General features: G+C 43.3%; 1 protein-coding gene and 1 pseudogene across 8 annotated transcripts in view; both read right to left on the reverse strand.

Annotated features, from left to right (window-relative positions):
* The window catches only part of CCDC127 (coiled-coil domain containing 127), a 172,853-nt gene that overhangs the window by 112,104 nt on the left and 41,617 nt on the right, over positions 1-19,132 (reverse strand). The gene's annotated exons all lie outside the window — the stretch shown is intronic.
* On the reverse strand, positions 14,673-14,792 carry LOC146006013 (5S ribosomal RNA; annotated as a pseudogene).

A 19,132-nucleotide genomic window follows, 5' to 3' on the forward strand; every position in this document is an offset into this window, starting at 1 on the left:
TGAGGATCCACTGCCACCTGCACTGCAGAAATTGCAGAAAAGATCACGTTTTGAACCCACCACAACCAACCCTTCCATTAAAACGTTTTCGAGACTATTGGATACAAGGGTTTCCGGGACTATGACATCAAGCACCCCCGAGAGTGGTAAGCACCCTAATCTGGGTAAACTTGAAATGCAGGCACTTAAGGATCTTGCGGGGTACACTGATATTACAATACGCCCCGCTGATAAGGGCGGGGGTATTGAGGTACAGAATCTCTCTGACTATAAGAATGAATTGTTGAAACAGCTGAGTGATGGTAATGTGTATCATAAATTAGAACATGATCCCACCATTGAATTTGGCAAAAAATTGGGGGCAAGATTGTCTAGGGCGGTCAGTGACGGATTTATTTCAGAGGCATTAAGATCAGCCCTCATCAATGAGCATCCAGTGACACCGATTTTGTATTCACTTCCAAAGATACATAAATCTCTGATAAATCCTCCTGGCCGCCCTATAATCTCTGCCCGCAATGGCCTCTTCCAACGTGTGTCTACCTATCTTGATGCCATTTTACAACCATGTATTGTACAGCACCCCAGACACCTTCTAGATACCACATCGTTCATCAATAAATTGGGGACGATATCGGCTGTACCTGACAACTCCCTCCTATGCAGCCTTGATATATCTAGCCTCTACACTATAATTCCTAATGTAGAGGGGCTCTTAGCGGTATGCAAACTGATCACTAACAACCCCGCCTGTCTTCTATTGTATTTGGGTTACACCGGTCCTGATGTACAGCTGATTATTGATTTATTGGAGCTTGTACTCACGTGCAATTATTTCATCTTCAATGGCACCTTTTACCTGCAGGCGTCTGGCTGTGCGATGGGGTCCAATGTGGCCCCATCGTACGCCAACGCGTACATGTACATGGTGGAGGAGCAGGTCATGATGTCCCATAACATTTTTGTTGAGCATGCGCTATTATATGTACGCTACATAGACGTCCTGTTTGTCTTATGGTCAGGCACCCGCGATTCCCTTGAATACTTCATCACCAAACATAATGAATCTGGGCACCCAGTTCAATTTACATATAATATCAGCCATGAGACAGTTATTTGGACGTCAAGGTGAATATCAGCAATGGAACCATCAGTACGGAACTTTTCCATAAACCCACTGACCGCAACACCACCTTACATGCGACTAGCTTCCATCCCCACAAGCTTAAATTTTCTCTCCCATATTCGCAATTTTTAAGGGCAATAAGGATCTGTTCAGATAGCACAGTGGCTGAGACACACATTGATCGCATGATCAATGATTTTCTGATGCGGGGGTATAATGAGACACAACTGACCCAAGCCAAGAACAAAGCATTAAGATGCCAACGACAGGACACACTGTGCCCCACTAGAAAGAACAAAAGATTAGAGAATTGTTTCCCATGGGTTAACCACCATAATGTAGCAAGCAGGGATATCCTGAACATTTCCAGAGACCTGTGGCCCATTGTCGGCACTGACCCTGACCTACAACTGAGTAACAAAAGACTCATGCCCTGCTATACCCGGGGCAAAAATATCAGGGATTGGGTTATGAAAACCGATATTAGTGGCCTAGACAGTGCTCAATCTGTACAAACCGGCTTCCTACAACGTAAATTGGGTTGCTACCGCTGCCTTAATTGTGCGGTTTGCAAATGTTTAAATACTGGCAGTAGCTTCCCACATCCCCTGACTGGCCGCCGGACCAACATCATACACCGAGTAACCTGTACCACACGGTTCATTATCTATTTAATAATGTGTCCGTGTGGTCTTGGTTACGTCGGTAAAACCGACCGCACCTTGAGCGAACGGATCGCTGTCCATAAGTCCACCATACGAGCGGCATTGTCAAGTGGCCATAGTGACCAGCCTGTAGCCAGACACTTTCTCACAGCTGGTCACAGTATACCACAACTGCGCTATACCATCATTGACCATGAGCCTTCCAAGACACGGGGGGGGGGGGGGGGGGGTGACAGGCAAGGTGGATACATGAGCTAGGGACTCTGGCACCCGTTGGACTCAATGAGATGGCTGGTCTACATTGCTTTTTGTAATGCTTTGTGTAATACTGTACTTTGCACACATTATTTCGCGCACGATCAACACAGACGTGTCGACCTTCCCAGTAGTCGTGCCTCATTTGTCAGCAGCAGTTCGCGCAGTACACTACACGTACACATCTCAGCATTACCGACCATCTTTATTCATTATGCACCATGAGCAACATGTTTTATTATGTGCATTATATTGTTTGTTTATCGGTATGAGAAATGTGATTTTGTGTACTATTTTGTATGATTTACAGCATCCGTATTTTATCTCACTTGTATATGTCTTATATGTTTTGTTTCACAACAGGTTGTGGATTCTCTTTTGTATCACTGATTGGTACGCATTTGTGTTTGAGCGGTTGCCTTGACAACCGGAGCGGGATGATGGCGTCATTGGTGGGCGCGATACTCGGGACCGGGGCTGCCGGGCAGCCGCATGTGGTGTGGTGTTTTGTTATAAAGGTATGTTCACTTGTGCTTGTCTGTATCCTGATGAAGATGCAATAAAAGCATCGAAAACGTTTGATCACTGCAACAGCGTTGTCATACTTTATTTCAATAGACTCCGGGTGCCGCCTGTCTTCTATTGTATTTGGGTTACCGAGGTAACGTCTGGCCTGGCACTGGAGCAAGATATATCCGGCATTGGGACTTGCTGCCCTCCAAGACTGTATATATATTTCCTATTTACTATGAAACAAACAAACACTCAACAGATATTGCTAACGGAGGATGAGCCTCCACACCTACTACATACTAACTGTCATTTTTCAGCATTACAATAAAAACGAAAATTGGATATTTCCGCTTCCGGTTTCTAACTCCACCCCCATGTGATCATAGACAGTATAAAAACCCTCACTGATCACATCTTAACACTCTGCTCCCCTTGAAGAAGTCCATGAGTGGACGAAACGCGTCGGGTCCACCCTCTAATCCTTCCTGCCATTGAGCCCAGAGACTACTGCACTACCCCCGGGTCTCCAACCGAGGAAAAGGACTTTCGCTTTTTAACAAAGAAACTTTTTTACCCCGTATCCAGCTAAGTACTAAACCTTTTTTTTTAAAAAGTGGATACACCCTCTCTTTTTTCAAAGATACATCCGTATATGTCTATATTTATATAGTATTGTACTTGTCATCTCCCACCCACCTCCTTGTTGTTCATTCCCCTTCCCCATCCCCACCACCCATCCTAACCAATTTTTACTACCATTTATTTCATGTTACTATATGTGACAGATTGCTCCATATTGTAAACTCAGTATATACAAAAAATCTTTTTTACTCTTTATATATTTTTTTATCTCTGTTTAATAAATACACCTTTTTACATTTCTGTATTGATGTTTATATATTTTCTCTTATAAAAAATATTATACTACTGTAAGGCGCCTAGATTCTCCCCATACTCTCTCTCTCATATATATATATATATATGTGAAAAAATTGGATGAGGGGCGCCACTTGTGTGTTCAATTATTTAAAAAAAAAACAATATTCCCTCACAAAGGGCGTCAGCCTGTCTTTAAAAAAGAGAGTATTGGTATATTACTCAAAATGGAAAGGTGTACAATGGATAAAGAGGCGGCGACTAATTGTTTTAAAGTAGTCTGGAAATGGAGATAAATGGTCAGTGAATGAGAAAATTTTATGAGGATAGGGTAAATAAATATAAAAATATTTTATTTAAGACACTACAGTAAAAGGAGAATATATATATATATATATATATATATATATATATATATATAGATGCATACGGCCGCACTCCCAATAAGTAGTCAGGACACAGGTCAAGTAGAATAACGTTTCGAGGTCTTTAATACCTCTTCATCAGACTCGAATAAACAGTGATACATAAGTGACATTTATACTCACAATCCCCACAGCACGACCCACCGGGCGCGGGAGCAACTACCGGCGTCTTCCGCAACCGTCATCACTGAGCAACGTGTGACGTCACCGCGCTCAGGCGTAGAGGCGGTCCGACGGACCGGCAGCTCTGTTGCCACGGCGATCTATAAACAAAAACAAAGCACACGTAATAAATCACCACAGTGATAATGAAAAAGGTACAAAAAATACAAACAACTTTAAAAACAGCTGGCATGATGAACACAGTATTGAATAGCTTGAGAGACAGTAGCGGCTTGAAGTCATATTAATAAACTCAGAGTATGCCAATATCGCTAAATACCAATCACACTACCATACTCAACTACTCAAAGTTAATAAATTATCTGAGTCAAAGGAAACAGCGGAGGCCAGTGTGTTCATTAAGTCCTCGCGGGGACAAAGTCCCCAAACGGTGAATCCAAACGGTTTCACACTTCAGTAACTTAAGGGACCTGTCGCCCCGTCTAATAGTTGCTGGAATGTGGTCTATTAGAATAAAACGGAGCGCAGAGACCCCATGAGAGGCCTGCATAAAATGGCGAGCCACCGGCTGATCACTCGTCTTACACTCAATCGCATTTTTGATTGAGTGCCGGTGGGTGGCCATTCGATCCTTGATGGTACGATCCGTCTTACCGACGTAACCGTACCCACACGGGCAGGTCAACAAGTACACAACATATTTAGTGGTACATGTTAACCTGTGTTTGATAAAAAACTTTTTACCAGAGAAAGGATGACAAAAAAATTGAGATGCTGTCATGGATCTACAGGTGAGGCACCCCAAACACCTGTAGCATCCATTCCTGCGGGACAGAAAAGTTCCAGAATGGGCCTGACTGCTGGATACCCCAGAAATATCTGTATGGACCACCCAGTCAAAGATATTTTTGCCCCTTTGATAGCATGGCATTAATCTTTGTTCGGTGAGGCCTATTTTAGGGTCGTTAGTAATAATTGGCCACCATCTCTTAGATTTTTTGCTGATCTCATTGCTTTGAGTATTATAGTGGTTGACCCAAGGCACACGGTCACCGGTGGTCTTGCGGGGGTGTACCATGAGTAACTCATCTCTACTCTTGGACATGGCTTTCTCTCTAGCTGCATAAATCAAAGATTTTTCATAGCCACGTTCCTCAAATTTAAATGACATTTTGTCCATTTGAACATTGGCAGTGTGGTCAGAGCTACAAATTCTTCTGACTCGCAGAAATTGCGAGTAAGGCAACCCATACTTCAGCGGTTTGGGATGGAAACTATTCGCATGAAGTATGGTGTTGCGATCTGTGGTCTTAGTAAACAGATCAGTAGAGATATGACCATCAAATACAGACACCTGTACGTCCAAAAAGTTTACACTAGATGGATGTATACTATGTGTAAGCTTGACCGGACTGCCAGACAAATTATGTTTTTTGAGATGAGTTTCAAGTGCCAGCACCGGCCCTGACCAGATAAAAAACAAGTCATCGATGTACCTGGCGTACGCCATGATGTTTTCACGTACGCCAGGCACATCAAGGAAAATCTCACGTTCCGCCTGCAGCATGTAGGAGTTAGCGTACGATGGGGCCACATTGGACCCCATCGCACACCCCGACAGCTGCAGGTAGAATTCCCCGTCGAAGATAAAATAGTTGTGGGTAAGTAACAGGTTAAGCAACTCCAATACAAGTTCTATAGGAGGACCACAGTATAAGGGATTACCCCTCAATAGTTTGTCCATGGCATATAACCCATCAGAGTTTGGAATGATGGTATATAGGCTTGTGATATCCAAACTCACAAGAACACTGCCTGAGGGTACAAAATCAATAGAAGCAAGCAAATTAAGAAATGCAGTGGTGTCCCTGATATGTCCAGGAGAAGCAGTAATACATGGTTGAATCAATGCATCCAAATACACTGACAAGGCCTGAAAGAGCGACCCCCTGGCAGATATTATGGGCCTGCCAGGAGGGTCTATCAGGCTCTTGTGCACCTTAGGAAGGGTATAAAGGATCGCCACCACAGGATTTTTTGGGAGCAGCGCCTCAGCCAGTTTCTGATCAATGCTGCCTGATGATACAGCCGTGGTAAGAATGTCCTGCAGCTTCTTACTAAATTGATCAGTCGGGTCCCTTGATAGCTTACAGTAGACCTTAGTGTCCGAAAGCTGGCGAACAATTTCATTCTTATACTGATCAATGTCCTGTAATACTATCGCCCCGCCTTTGTCAGCGGGGCGTATGACAAGATTATTATATGATGACAAATCACGAAGTGCTTGGAATTCAGCTGTACTCAGGTTCCCAAATGTATGTTGTATTGGTTGGGGCTGGATGTCATTGTCAAGCATGTTACTGAAGGTCTTAATCGAAGTATTGTACGACACTGGGTCGAATGTCGACCGTGGTATAACTTTTCTTAATTGAGAGGGTAGAGGATTGGTCTCAGGAGGTTGGGGGTTGTTATAGAAGTGTTCCTTTAATTTAAGATGTCTTTGTAGCCGATATTTCTCGACTTCCCACTTCAGCTCGTTGAGACTAGTGGAGGGAACATACGATAAGCCCCGATTGAGGACCTTGGACTCTGCTTCGGATAAAACGTGTGATGATAGATTTATCACCGTGGACGCCTGTTGCGGTTGAGAGGTGGACGTCCCACTTTGCCTCGACCTCTGCCTTTGCCTGTAGCCGCCACGGCGGGTATACCTGCGTCTGCGGCGACCCCCGGCTGGGAGGTCTGTACCCCTAAAGGGGACTGACCGCGGATGTTACGTGACATTGGCGCAGCGTCTGAGTCACTAGAGGTTATAGCCTCATATGATGAGCCATGGTCCTGGGGGGGTTTCCATCGTCTCCTGTTTGGACCCCTCTCACGGTTCCTGAACAATACATCAGGGCGTCCACCATGCACCCAATTGTAAACTTGATTATTTTCATAATCATTGTTCACCTTCTGTAGCTTCTGCTTTTTAAATGAAATTAGATCCCTTTTATACGCAGACATCTGTTGGGATAGCTTGTCGATCCAATTGGAATTGGTGTCCGATTCAAATGATTGTTTGTACTGCAGTTCAAACTCTGCAATTTTACTTCGGACCAACGCCAACTCCCGTCCAGATTCCTCTATAACTAGAAGAATTAAATCAAAACTGCATTTATTTAATACAGAGATCCATTTGCGGCAAAACGCCACATTATGTCTGCCAATGGTGGGGGCATTCCTTATACGAAATCCTCTGGGAATACGTTTTTCTTTAAAATAATCACTAAGCGTGATCCCGTGATATAGGAAATCAATTTCCCTCTGTTTTAACTTCTGCCAGTCTTTATACAGATATTCCAATGGACGGGCTTCAGCCTCATCCATAAGTCTCTCAGTGAACAACACTGAATCAGCATGCTCAGCTGTAATGGAAAGGGTTAACCCTTGCGTCTGCAATGCCAAATTTACAGATCCCAGCATGTCACCTCCAGATGATTCTTGGGTATCCATGCCGGCTCACGGAAGGGACGTGCTGATAGAAGGGTTACTTTAAAATGCGGGTGCTCACGCTCCAGGATACTGATGCCTGTATATCAGAAATCCAAAATAGCAAACGTTGTTAGAAGCAGCACCTCCGCCAAATCAATAACTGTAAGGGTGCCGGACCAGAGATTCCACAGTATAGGATCCCAAATATAGATGCATACGGCCGCACTCCCAATAAGTAGTCAGGACACAGGTCAAGTAGAATAACGTTTCGAGGTCTTTAATACCTCTTCATCAGACTCGAATAAACAGTGATACATAAGTGACATTTATACTCACAATCCCCACAGCACGACACACCGGGCGCGGGAGCAACTACCGGCGTCTTCCGCAACCGTCATCACTGAGCAACGTGTGACGTCACCGCGCTCAGGCGTAGAGGCGGTCCGACGGACCGGCAGCTCTGTTGCCACGGCGATCTATAAACAAAAACAAAGCACACGTAATAAATCACCACAGTGATAATGAAAAAGGTACAAAAAATACAAACAACTTTAAAAACAGCTGGCATGATGAACACAGTATTGAATAGCTTGAGAGACAGTAGCGGCTTGAAGTCATATTAATAAACTCAGAGTATGCCAATATCGCTAAATACCAATCACACTACCATACTCAACTACTCAAAGTTAATAAATTATCTGAGTCAAAGGAAACAGCGGAGGCCAGTGTGTTCATTAAGTCCTCGCGGGGACAAAGTCCCCAAACGGTGAATCCAAACGGTTTCACACTTCAGTAACTTAAGGGACCTGTCGCCCCGTCTAATAGTTGCTGGAATGTGGTCTATTAGAATAAAACGGAGCGCAGAGACCCCATGAGAGGCCTGCATAAAATGGCGAGCCACCGGCTGATCACTCGTCTTACACTCAATCGCATTTTTGATTGAGTGCCGGTGGGTGGCCATTCGATCCTTGATGGTACGATCCGTCTTACCGACGTGAGTGTAAGACGAGTGATCAGCCGGTGGCTCGCCATTTTATGCAGGCCTCTTATTCTAATAGACCACATTCCAGCAACTATTAGACGGGGCGACAGGTCCCTTAAGTTACTGAAGTGTGAAACCGTTTGGATTCACCGTTTGGGGACTTTGTCCCCGCGAGGACTTAATGAACACACTGGCCTCCGCTGTTTCCTTTGACTCAGATAATTTATTAACTTTGAGTAGTTGAGTATGGTAGTGTGATTGGTATTTAGCGATATTGGCATACTCTGAGTTTATTAATATGACTTCAAGCCGCTACTGTCTCTCAAGCTATTCAATACTGTGTTCATCATGCCAGCTGTTTTTAAAGTTGTTTGTATTTTTTGTACCTTTTTCATTATCACTGTGGTGATTTATTACGTGTGCTTTGTTTTTGTTTATAGATCGCCGTGGCAACAGAGCTGCCGGTCCGTCGGACCGCCTCTACGCCTGAGCGCGGTGACGTCACACGTTGCTCAGTGATGACGGTTGCGGAAGACGCCGGTAGTTGCTCCCGCGCCCGGTGGGTCGTGCTGTGGGGATTGTGAGTATAAATGTCACTTATGTATCACTGTTTATTCGAGTCTGATGAAGAGGTATTAAAGACCTCGAAACGTTATTCTACTTGACCTGTGTCCTGACTACTTATTGGGAGTGCGGCCGTATGCATCTATATTTGGGATCCTATACTGTGGAATCTCTGGTCCGGCACCCTTACAGTTATTGATTTGGCGGAGGTGCTGCTTCTAACAACGTTTGCTATTTTGGATTTCTGATATACAGGCATCAGTATCCTGGAGCGTGAGCACCCGCATTTTAAAGTAACCCTTCTATCAGCACGTCCCTTCCGTGAGCCGGCATGGATACCCAAGAATCATCTGGAGGTGACATGCTGGGATCTGTAAATTTGGCATTGCAGACGCAAGGGTTAACCCTTTCCATTACAGCTGAGCATGCTGATTCAGTGTTGTTCACTGAGAGACTTATGGATGAGGCTGAAGCCCGTCCATTGGAATATCTGTATAAAGACTGGCAGAAGTTAAAACAGAGGGAAATTGATTTCCTATATCACGGGATCACGCTTAGTGATTATTTTAAAGAAAAACGTATTCCCAGAGGATTTCGTATAAGGAATGCCCCCACCATTGGCAGACATAATGTGGCGTTTTGCCGCAAATGGATCTCTGTATTAAATAAATGCAGTTTTGATTTAATTCTTCTAGTTATAGAGGAATCTGGACGGGAGTTGGCGTTGGTCCGAAGTAAAATTGCAGAGTTTGAACTGCAGTACAAACAATCATTTGAATCGGACACCAATTCCAATTGGATCGACAAGCTATCCCAACAGATGTCTGCGTATAAAAGGGATCTAATTTCATTTAAAAAGCAGAAGCTACAGAAGGTGAACAATGATTATGAAAATAATCAAGTTTACAATTGGGTGCATGGTGGACGCCCTGATGTATTGTTCAGGAACCGTGAGAGGGGTCCAAACAGGAGACGATGGAAACCCCCCCAGGACCATGGCTCATCATATGAGGCTATAACCTCTAGTGACTCAGACGCTGCGCCAATGTCACGTAACATCCGCGGTCAGTCCCCTTTAGGGGTACAGACCTCCCAGCCGGGGGTCGCCGCAGACGCAGGTATACCCGCCGTGGCGGCTACAGGCAAAGGCAGAGGTCGAGGCAAAGTGGGACGTCCACCTCTCAACCGCAACAGGCGTCCACGGTGATAAATCTATCATCACACGTTTTATCCGAAGCAGAGTCCAAGGTCCTCAATCGGGGCTTATCGTATGTTCCCTCCACTAGTCTCAACGAGCTGAAGTGGGAAGTCGAGAAATATCGGCTACAAAGACATCTTAAATTAAAGGAACACTTCTATAACAACCCCCAACCTCCTGAGACCAATCCTCTACCCTCTCAATTAAGAAAAGTTATACCACGGTCGACATTCGACCCAGTGTCGTACAATACTTCGATTAAGACCTTCAGTAACATGCTTGACAATGACATCCAGCCCCAACCAATACAACATACATTTGGGAACCTGAGTACAGCTGAATTCCAAGCACTTCGTGATTTGTCATCATATAATAATCTTGTCATACGCCCCGCTGACAAAGGCGGGGCGATAGTATTACAGGACATTGATCAGTATAAGAATGAAATTGTTCGCCAGCTTTCGGACACTAAGGTCTACTGTAAGCTATCAAGGGACCCGACTGATCAATTTAGTAAGAAGCTGCAGGACATTCTTACCACGGCTGTATCATCAGGCAGCATTGATCAGAAACTGGCTGAGGCGCTGCTCCCAAAAAATCCTGTGGTGGCGATCCTTTATACCCTTCCTAAGGTGCACAAGAGCCTGATAGACCCTCCTGGCAGGCCCATAATATCTGCCAGGGGGTCGCTCTTTCAGGCCTTGTCAGTGTATTTGGATGCATTGATTCAACCATGTATTACTGCTTCTCCTGGACATATCAGGGACACCACTGCATTTCTTAATTTGCTTGCTTCTATTGATTTTGTACCCTCAGGCAGTGTTCTTGTGAGTTTGGATATCACAAGCCTATATACCATCATTCCAAACTCTGATGGGTTATATGCCATGGACAAACTATTGAGGGGTAATCCCTTATACTGTGGTCCTCCTATAGAACTTGTATTGGAGTTGCTTAACCTGTTACTTACCCACAACTATTTTATCTTCGACGGGGAATTCTACCTGCAGCTGTCGGGGTGTGCGATGGGGTCCAATGTGGCCCCATCGTACGCTAACTCCTACATGCTGCAGGCGGAACGTGAGATTTTCCTTGATGTGCCTGGCGTACGTGAAAACATCATGGCGTACGCCAGGTACATCGATGACTTGTTTTTTATCTGGTCAGGGCCGGTGCTGGCACTTGAAACTCATCTCAAAAAACATAATTTGTCTGGCAGTCCGGTCAAGCTTACACATAGTATACATCCATCTAGTGTAAACTTTTTGGACGTACAGGTGTCTGTATTTGATGGTCATATCTCTACTGATCTGTTTACTAAGACCACAGATCGCAACACCATACTTCATGCGAATAGTTTCCATCCCAAACCGCTGAAGTATGGGTTGCCTTACTCGCAATTTCTGCGAGTCAGAAGAATTTGTAGCTCTGACCACACTGCCAATGTTCAAATGGACAAAATGTCATTTAAATTTGAGGAACGTGGCTATGAAAAATCTTTGATTTATGCAGCTAGAGAGAAAGCCATGTCCAAGAGTAGAGATGAGTTACTCATGGTACACCCCCGCAAGACCACCGGTGACCGTGTGCCTTGGGTCAACCACTATAATACTCAAAGCAATGAGATCAGCAAAAAATCTAAGAGATGGTGGCCAATTATTACTAACGACCCTAAAATAGGCCTCACCGAACAAAGATTAATGCCATGCTATCAAAGGGGCAAAAATATCTTTGACTGGGTGGTCCATACAGATATTTCTGGGGTATCCAGCAGTCAGGCCCATTCTGGAACTTTTCTGTCCCGCAGGAATGGATGCTACAGGTGTTTGGGGTGCCTCACCTGTAGATCCATGACAGCATCTCAATTTTTTTGTCATCCTTTCTCTGGTAAAAAGTTTTTTATCAAACACAGGTTAACATGTACCACTAAATATGTTGTGTACTTGTTGACCTGCCCGTGTGGGTACGGTTACGTCGGTAAGACGGATCGTACCATCAAGGATCGAATGGCCACCCACCGGCACTCAATCAAAAATGCGATTGAGTGTAAGACGAGTGATCAGCCGGTGGCTCGCCATTTTATGCAGGCCTCTCATGGGGTCTCTGCGCTCCGTTTTATTCTAATAGACCACATTCCAGCAACTATTAGACGGGGCGACAGGTCCCTTAAGTTACTGAAGTGTGAAACCGTTTGGATTCACCGTTTGGGGACTTTGTCCCCGCGAGGACTTAATGAACACACTGGCCTCCGCTGTTTCCTTTGACTCAGATAATTTATTAACTTTGAGTAGTTGAGTATGGTAGTGTGATTGGTATTTAGCGATATTGGCATACTCTGAGTTTATTAATATGACTTCAAGCCGCTACTGTCTCTCAAGCTATTCAATACTGTGTTCATCATGCCAGCTGTTTTTAAAGTTGTTTGTATTTTTTGTACCTTTTTCATTATCACTGTGGTGATTTATTACGTGTGCTTTGTTTTTGTTTATAGATCGCCGTGGCAACAGAGCTGCCGGTCCGTCGGACCGCCTCTACGCCTGAGCGTGGTGACGTCACACGTTGCTCAGTGATGACGGTTGCGGAAGACGCCGGTAGTTGCTCCCGCGCCCGGTGGGTCGTGCTGTGGGGATTGTGAGTATAAATGTCACTTATGTATCACTGTTTATTCGAGTCTGATGAAGAGGTATTAAAGACCTCGAAACGTTATTCTACTTGACCTGTGTCCTGACTACTTATTGGGAGTGCGGCCGTATGCATCTATATTTGGGATCCTATACTGTGGAATCTCTGGTCCGGCACCCTTACAGTTATTGATTTGGCGGAGGTGCTGCTTCTAACAATGTTTGCTATATATATATATATATATATATATATATATAAAAAAGAAGAAAATTGGGTACTTATTTAATATCTGGGCTCCCGTTTTTCTTATGAGACTGCGTCCGCTCGCCACGCTTCGGGCACGGTGGCTCGCTGCGCTCGCCACACTATATAAAATCAACTCCATGCGTAGTTGGATAGTAGGGGTATGAAAAAATGGGGTGCATTTAACATGGGAGTCCAGATAATACATAAGTACCGAAAATTGTAAGAAAAATCTTATATATAAAAATTCTTTAAAAGAAGCTTCTTATAAACACAATTAGAAAATGAGAATTGGACATGAATAAAGTGATTAAGTGCTTATCTTAAGGAGAAGATTCTGGAGGCTAGGAACACCCAACGCGTTTTTCCTGTCTGACTTCATCAAGGGGTGAGTTAAGACTGAGACCAGGCTCCTATTTATACCTATATGTCTGCCTCTTTACTGCTGACATCATATCCTGTCATTAATTATTCAGTGAGCTGGATGATCATAACTAATTATGGTAGGCATACAATACACATCCCATTGGATACAGCATAGTCCCCCTAGCTGGGGCGCTATGTTTAAAAGGTGCACCACTTATATAAACATGTATAAAACACTAAGTTTAGTAAATATGCGGCATTTCCGCCACACTTCCGGTATCCCGGAATCGGTAATGCGCATGCGCAGCCCGTCATCAGCCGCGATACAGTCTATGTGCCACACTTCCTTCTGTGTGTGCGCGCATGAATCATGTCCCCCGGACCGCTCATTCCATCTATGTAGTAGTATCACATTGAATCGGAAAGGTCTGTGTAATAGGGATCCCGGCGGCCATTTTCTTGAAGCCTTTAGTATTTCTTTCATTCAGAGATTACAGCGGCCATCTTGCCTAGGTTTCATATGCCGGTTTTTCATCATAGAGGGAAACAGATATACATAGTAACTTATCAGATCAGTTTTTATGCGGACAGTTTAGTCAATAATAATAATGAGGATTCGTATGCCTCGTGATTTAATATAAAGTGCTGGTGCATGCCAACTTATTTAAGGGCTATGTTAGTTAATATTAATTTTCATAAATAAGGTGAAATGTGCTGTATCTTTATAGATACTAATAGTGACACTAGTAAAAATTAAATACATAAATAGATATATTTATTTATTATTTATTAACAGTTTCTTATATAGCGCAGCATATTCCGTTGCGCTTTACAATAGCAGACAGTGATACAACAAAACAGGGTATTTACAGACAGTCAAAATGTAGGAGGGCCCTGCTCGCAAGCTTACAATCTATAGGGAAATAGGCACTGATACATAAGGATAGATACTGTATTCTTTATTGCATCGATTCCACCAGAACGCAAGGTTCTATGACTGGTTCTGGAATTTGATAAGCTTGCCTGAAGAGATGAGTTTTAAGGGAACGCTTATAGGTTTGGAGACTGGAGGAGAGTCTTATTGTGCTTGGGAGGGCATTCCACAGAGTGGGTGCAGCCCGAAGAAAGTCCTGCAGTCGGGAATGGGAGAGAGTAATGAGTGTGATGTGCCTATAGAGTCTATTTGTTAATCAAAAGGTTATAACCATAGTTCCATGTTACAATATGTCACGTTCTGTTACTACAGCACCAGGTTTTCCCAAGAGGTCTCCCATCTTGGTACTACCCTGGCCAAACACTGCTTAGCTTCCAAGATCGGACGAGATTGGGCGTCTCAGAGTGTGGTTTGACTGTAGGAAGATCAGACAAAACAATGGATACTTGTGGAAGGCCTTTATTGGTAGTGAATACTTAATATGTGCATATAGTGAAAGGTGGTAAGAAGAGGGCTAAATGAACCTTATAAAAACGGGGCGATTTCATAACTTTCGTTAAAGCCGAGTGGGTGCATAGTATTGAGTTCAAATATCCAATACATTTCTCTTTGTGAGAGTTTGTTTGCTCTTGATGAAGTCAGACAGGACGAAACGCGTTGGGTGTTCCTAGCCTCCAGAATCTTCTCCTTAAGATAAGCACTTAATCACTTTATTCATGTCCAATTCTCATTTTATAATTGTGTTTATAAGAAGCTTCTTTTAAAGAATTTTCTTACAATTTTCTTCTTTTTTATATATATATTCTCCTTTTACTGTAGTGTCTTAAATAAAATATTTTTATATTTATTTACCCTATCCTCATAAAATTTTCTCATTCACTGACCATTTATCTCCATTTCTAGACTACTTTAAAACAATTAGTCGCCGCCTCTTTATCCATTGTACACACACACACACACATATATATATATATACATACACACACATATATATATATATATATATATATACACACACACACACACACACATATATATATATACATACACACACATATATATATATATATATATATACACACACACACACACACACATATATATATATATACATACACACACACATATATATATATATATATATATATATATATATACATATATATATATATATATATATATATACACACATATATATATATATATATATATATATACACATATACATAGTAACGGTTGTTTAGAAGCAGCACCTCCGCCAAACTTATAACTGTAAGGGTGCCGGTCCAGAGACTCCACAGTATAGGATCCCAATCATAAACGCAGACGGACGCACTCCCAATAAATAGTCAGCAAACAGGTCTCAAGTGGAATAACGTTTCGAGGTCTTTAATGCCTCTTCATCAGACTCAAATAAACAGTGACAAATAAGTGATATTTATACTCACAATCCCCCACAGCACGACCCACCAGGCGCGGGAGCAGCTGCCGGCGTCTTCCGCAACCGTCATCACTGGGCGCCGTGTGACGTCACCGCGCTCAGGCGTAGAAGCGGTCCGACGGACCGGCGGCTCCGTTGCCACGGAGATCTATAAACAAAAGCACACAACACATAATGAATCACCAAAGTGACAGTAGAAAAGGTACAAAACAATTTAAAAACAGCTGGCATGACGAAAACAGAGTTGAATAGCACAAGAGACAATAATAGCATAAGGGAACATTAATATGAGCAGAATATGCTAATCTCGCTAAATAACCAAATATCAAAGAAATAACCAAATATCAAAGAAAGCAGCGCAGACCAGAGTGTTCATTAAGCCCGCGTGGGGACAAAGTCCCCAACCGGTGAATCCAGGCAGTTTCGCACCTCAATAGTTTAAGGGACCTGTCACCCCGTCTAATGGTTGCTGGAATATGATCAATCAGAATAAAACGGAGTGCAGAGACCCCATGTGAGGCCTGCAAAAAGTGGCGAGCCACCGGCTGGTCGCTAGCCTTACTCTCAATCGCACTTTTGATCGAGTGCCGGTGGGTGGCCATTCGTTCCTTGATGGTACGGTCCGTCTTGCCGACGTAACCGTACCCACACGGACAGGTTAACAGGTACACCACATATTTAGTGGTACATGTCAACCTGTGTTTGATAAAAAACTTTTTGCCCGAAAAAGGATGACAAAAAAATTGGGAAGCTGTCATGGATCTACAGGTGAGGCACCCCAAACACCTGTAGCAACCCTTCTTACGGGACAGAAAATCACCAGAGTGGACCTGGCTGCTGGTTACCCCCGAGATATCCGTGTGGACCACCCAATCAAAAATATTTCTGCCCCTTTGATAGCATGGCATCAATTTTTGTTCCGTAAGGCCTATTTTAGGATCATTCGCCACAATGGGCCACCATTTCTTAGATTTTTTATTAATCTCATTGCTTTGAGTATTGTAATGGTTGACCCAAGGAAAACAAATGAAAAAAGGTTAACAGGATAGTTAAGTGGCGCAATGCAGCCCTAATATTACAGTTCCCAAGATGTCACCAACACCTTATAATCATACAACAATACGAAAGGGGGTGGAACTTTTAAATATAGAGGCGCAGGAGGTACTTAGAGGTTACTTGATATCTTCTTCCTTGATAAGAATTTTTTCTCCGTTTTCAAATATAAATGAATGTCCGTGAAAGAATATGAAATAAAGATAATAAAATACAATTTAAGTGCGTGTTCAAATAGTTCTTATGGTGTCATGTTAGTGGTATTTTTCAATGGTGATGAATTTAATTGTGCGTACCAGACTCACGTTTAAATGAGGTAGTACGAAGCATATAAAGGTATCTTTTCTTGTGATGGTGAATCTCTAGTGATTCCCTCTTTGAGCTGAGGATGGCTTTTTCCGGTGTGCTCAATCAAAAAAGAAAGAAAATACAAACTATGTAGAATTGCCGTGTATAGAAAGTGATACAATTTGTGAGGTGCCAACAGCATCAGCGTACCTCACTCACCAAAGTGTGCGTATATTACACATATCAAGGTATCTTTTATAGGTATAGGCGTACCCCTACTCACGAGTTCGTTTGTAGTATTCAAACACTGAAAGGTTTCTTTCGTATTTCTCCTGGTTTCGTGTGTCTCTTGTTGGTTCACTTTCTCCAGGAGTTCTCAAAGAAAACCAATATATCGTGTGTCAGAATCGATATAATAAACATATAAATGGAATGGGGGTTCTTGTGGTATAGAATCTTTATATCAAGAGGTTTGATGGGCGTACCCTAACTCACACTTGAGTATGTAGCAGCCCGCTCATCAAGGTATCTTTGTGGGGAGAAGGTCTTAGGATTTTTCTTGTCTAGAATTCCCCTCATTCAATGAGTATATAGAGGAAAAAAGAAAAGAATCCCAATAGTAAGGAATATTCTCCTGGTGAAAATGTTTTTATAGAAAAAACCAAGGGTGTGGGTGGCGCACCTTACTCACCGCTTTCTATGGCGGTGCAACACATGTAGCAGTTTCTTTGGGGGGTTTCCATAAAAAACTTTCAGCCCAGATAATTTTTGAAAAAGTATAAAAATTATCAATTTTAATCCAGATAGTTCATACAATAAAACAGGACCCAAAGACGGGTATCAACAAGACATCAGAATGACCATAAAAACCACTCGTTTTCAAAAAAACAAAATGGTGGATACTAAAAAAAGCTCCAAAAAGCAAAAAACATTAAAAAAGTCCAATACATACATCCAAGAGTTTATGGCTGTTCACTCCTCTCCAGTGGCATCGACGCGTTTCGGTCAGTGGACCTTCTTCAAGATGTACTGGAGCTGAGTGAGCAGCCCATATTTAACTGGTGAACAGCCAATCGGTACTCGACAGGAAATGAGGTAAGTATGTTATATAAAATTTTACAATGCATATTTCAAAACCACATTCACCTGGAGTTATAATGCACATATAAACATTCATATCGCTACATGTGATGATGAATGGAAAATTCACATTCTAAAGGCAAATATAACAAAGTTTTGAAACCGCTGCCATGGAAACCTGCATCACTTCCGGTTCTCGTATATGTGAAAGAGGATCCAAAGTGATCCAGGGAAGCTGGATCCAGAGTAAATCTAAGTCAGATGCTGGTGACAAATATACGCAGGTTTAAACATAGAAGTCCATGTGTGTGTGGGATAAAGATTTAAAGTCCATCGCGCGGCCGTGGAACGCACGCCGCCGGAGGTGTCTTCTGATAGGTGGACCGGTGGAACACATAGCGTATGACACCTTCCGGTCCGGATGGAATAGTAATTGGAGTCCCCCGTCCAGCCGTGAGACGCACGCCGCCGGGGATGTCCTCTGATAGGTCGGCGGGTGGAACGCATGGAATATGACGCCTTCCGGTGTCGTCTTGAAGTGCGCCATTGGCTGTGGAACGCACCTGGCCTGGAGGATGTCATGATAGGTGGATGGTGAACCGCATGACGTATATTCACCTTTAGTCCTGTCTATATGGAACGCATGCCGCTATCTTATGGGATACTATGCGGGTCAGATATGCACATGTCAGGAAGTGATGCCGCATTTCCGCCACACTTCCGGTATCCCGGAATCGGTAATGCGCATGCGCAGCCCGTCATCAGCCGCGATACAGTCTATGTGCCACACTTCCTTCTGTGTGTGCGCGCATGAATCATGTCCCCCGGACCGCTCATTCCATCTATGTAGTAGTATCACATTGAATCGGAAAGGTCTGTGTAATAGGGATCCCGGCGGCCA

Source organism: Crinia signifera, chromosome 5 (genome assembly GCF_055691185.1).
Source record: "Crinia signifera chromosome 5, ASM5569118v1, whole genome shotgun sequence".
NCBI lineage: Eukaryota > Metazoa > Chordata > Amphibia > Anura > Myobatrachidae > Crinia > Crinia signifera.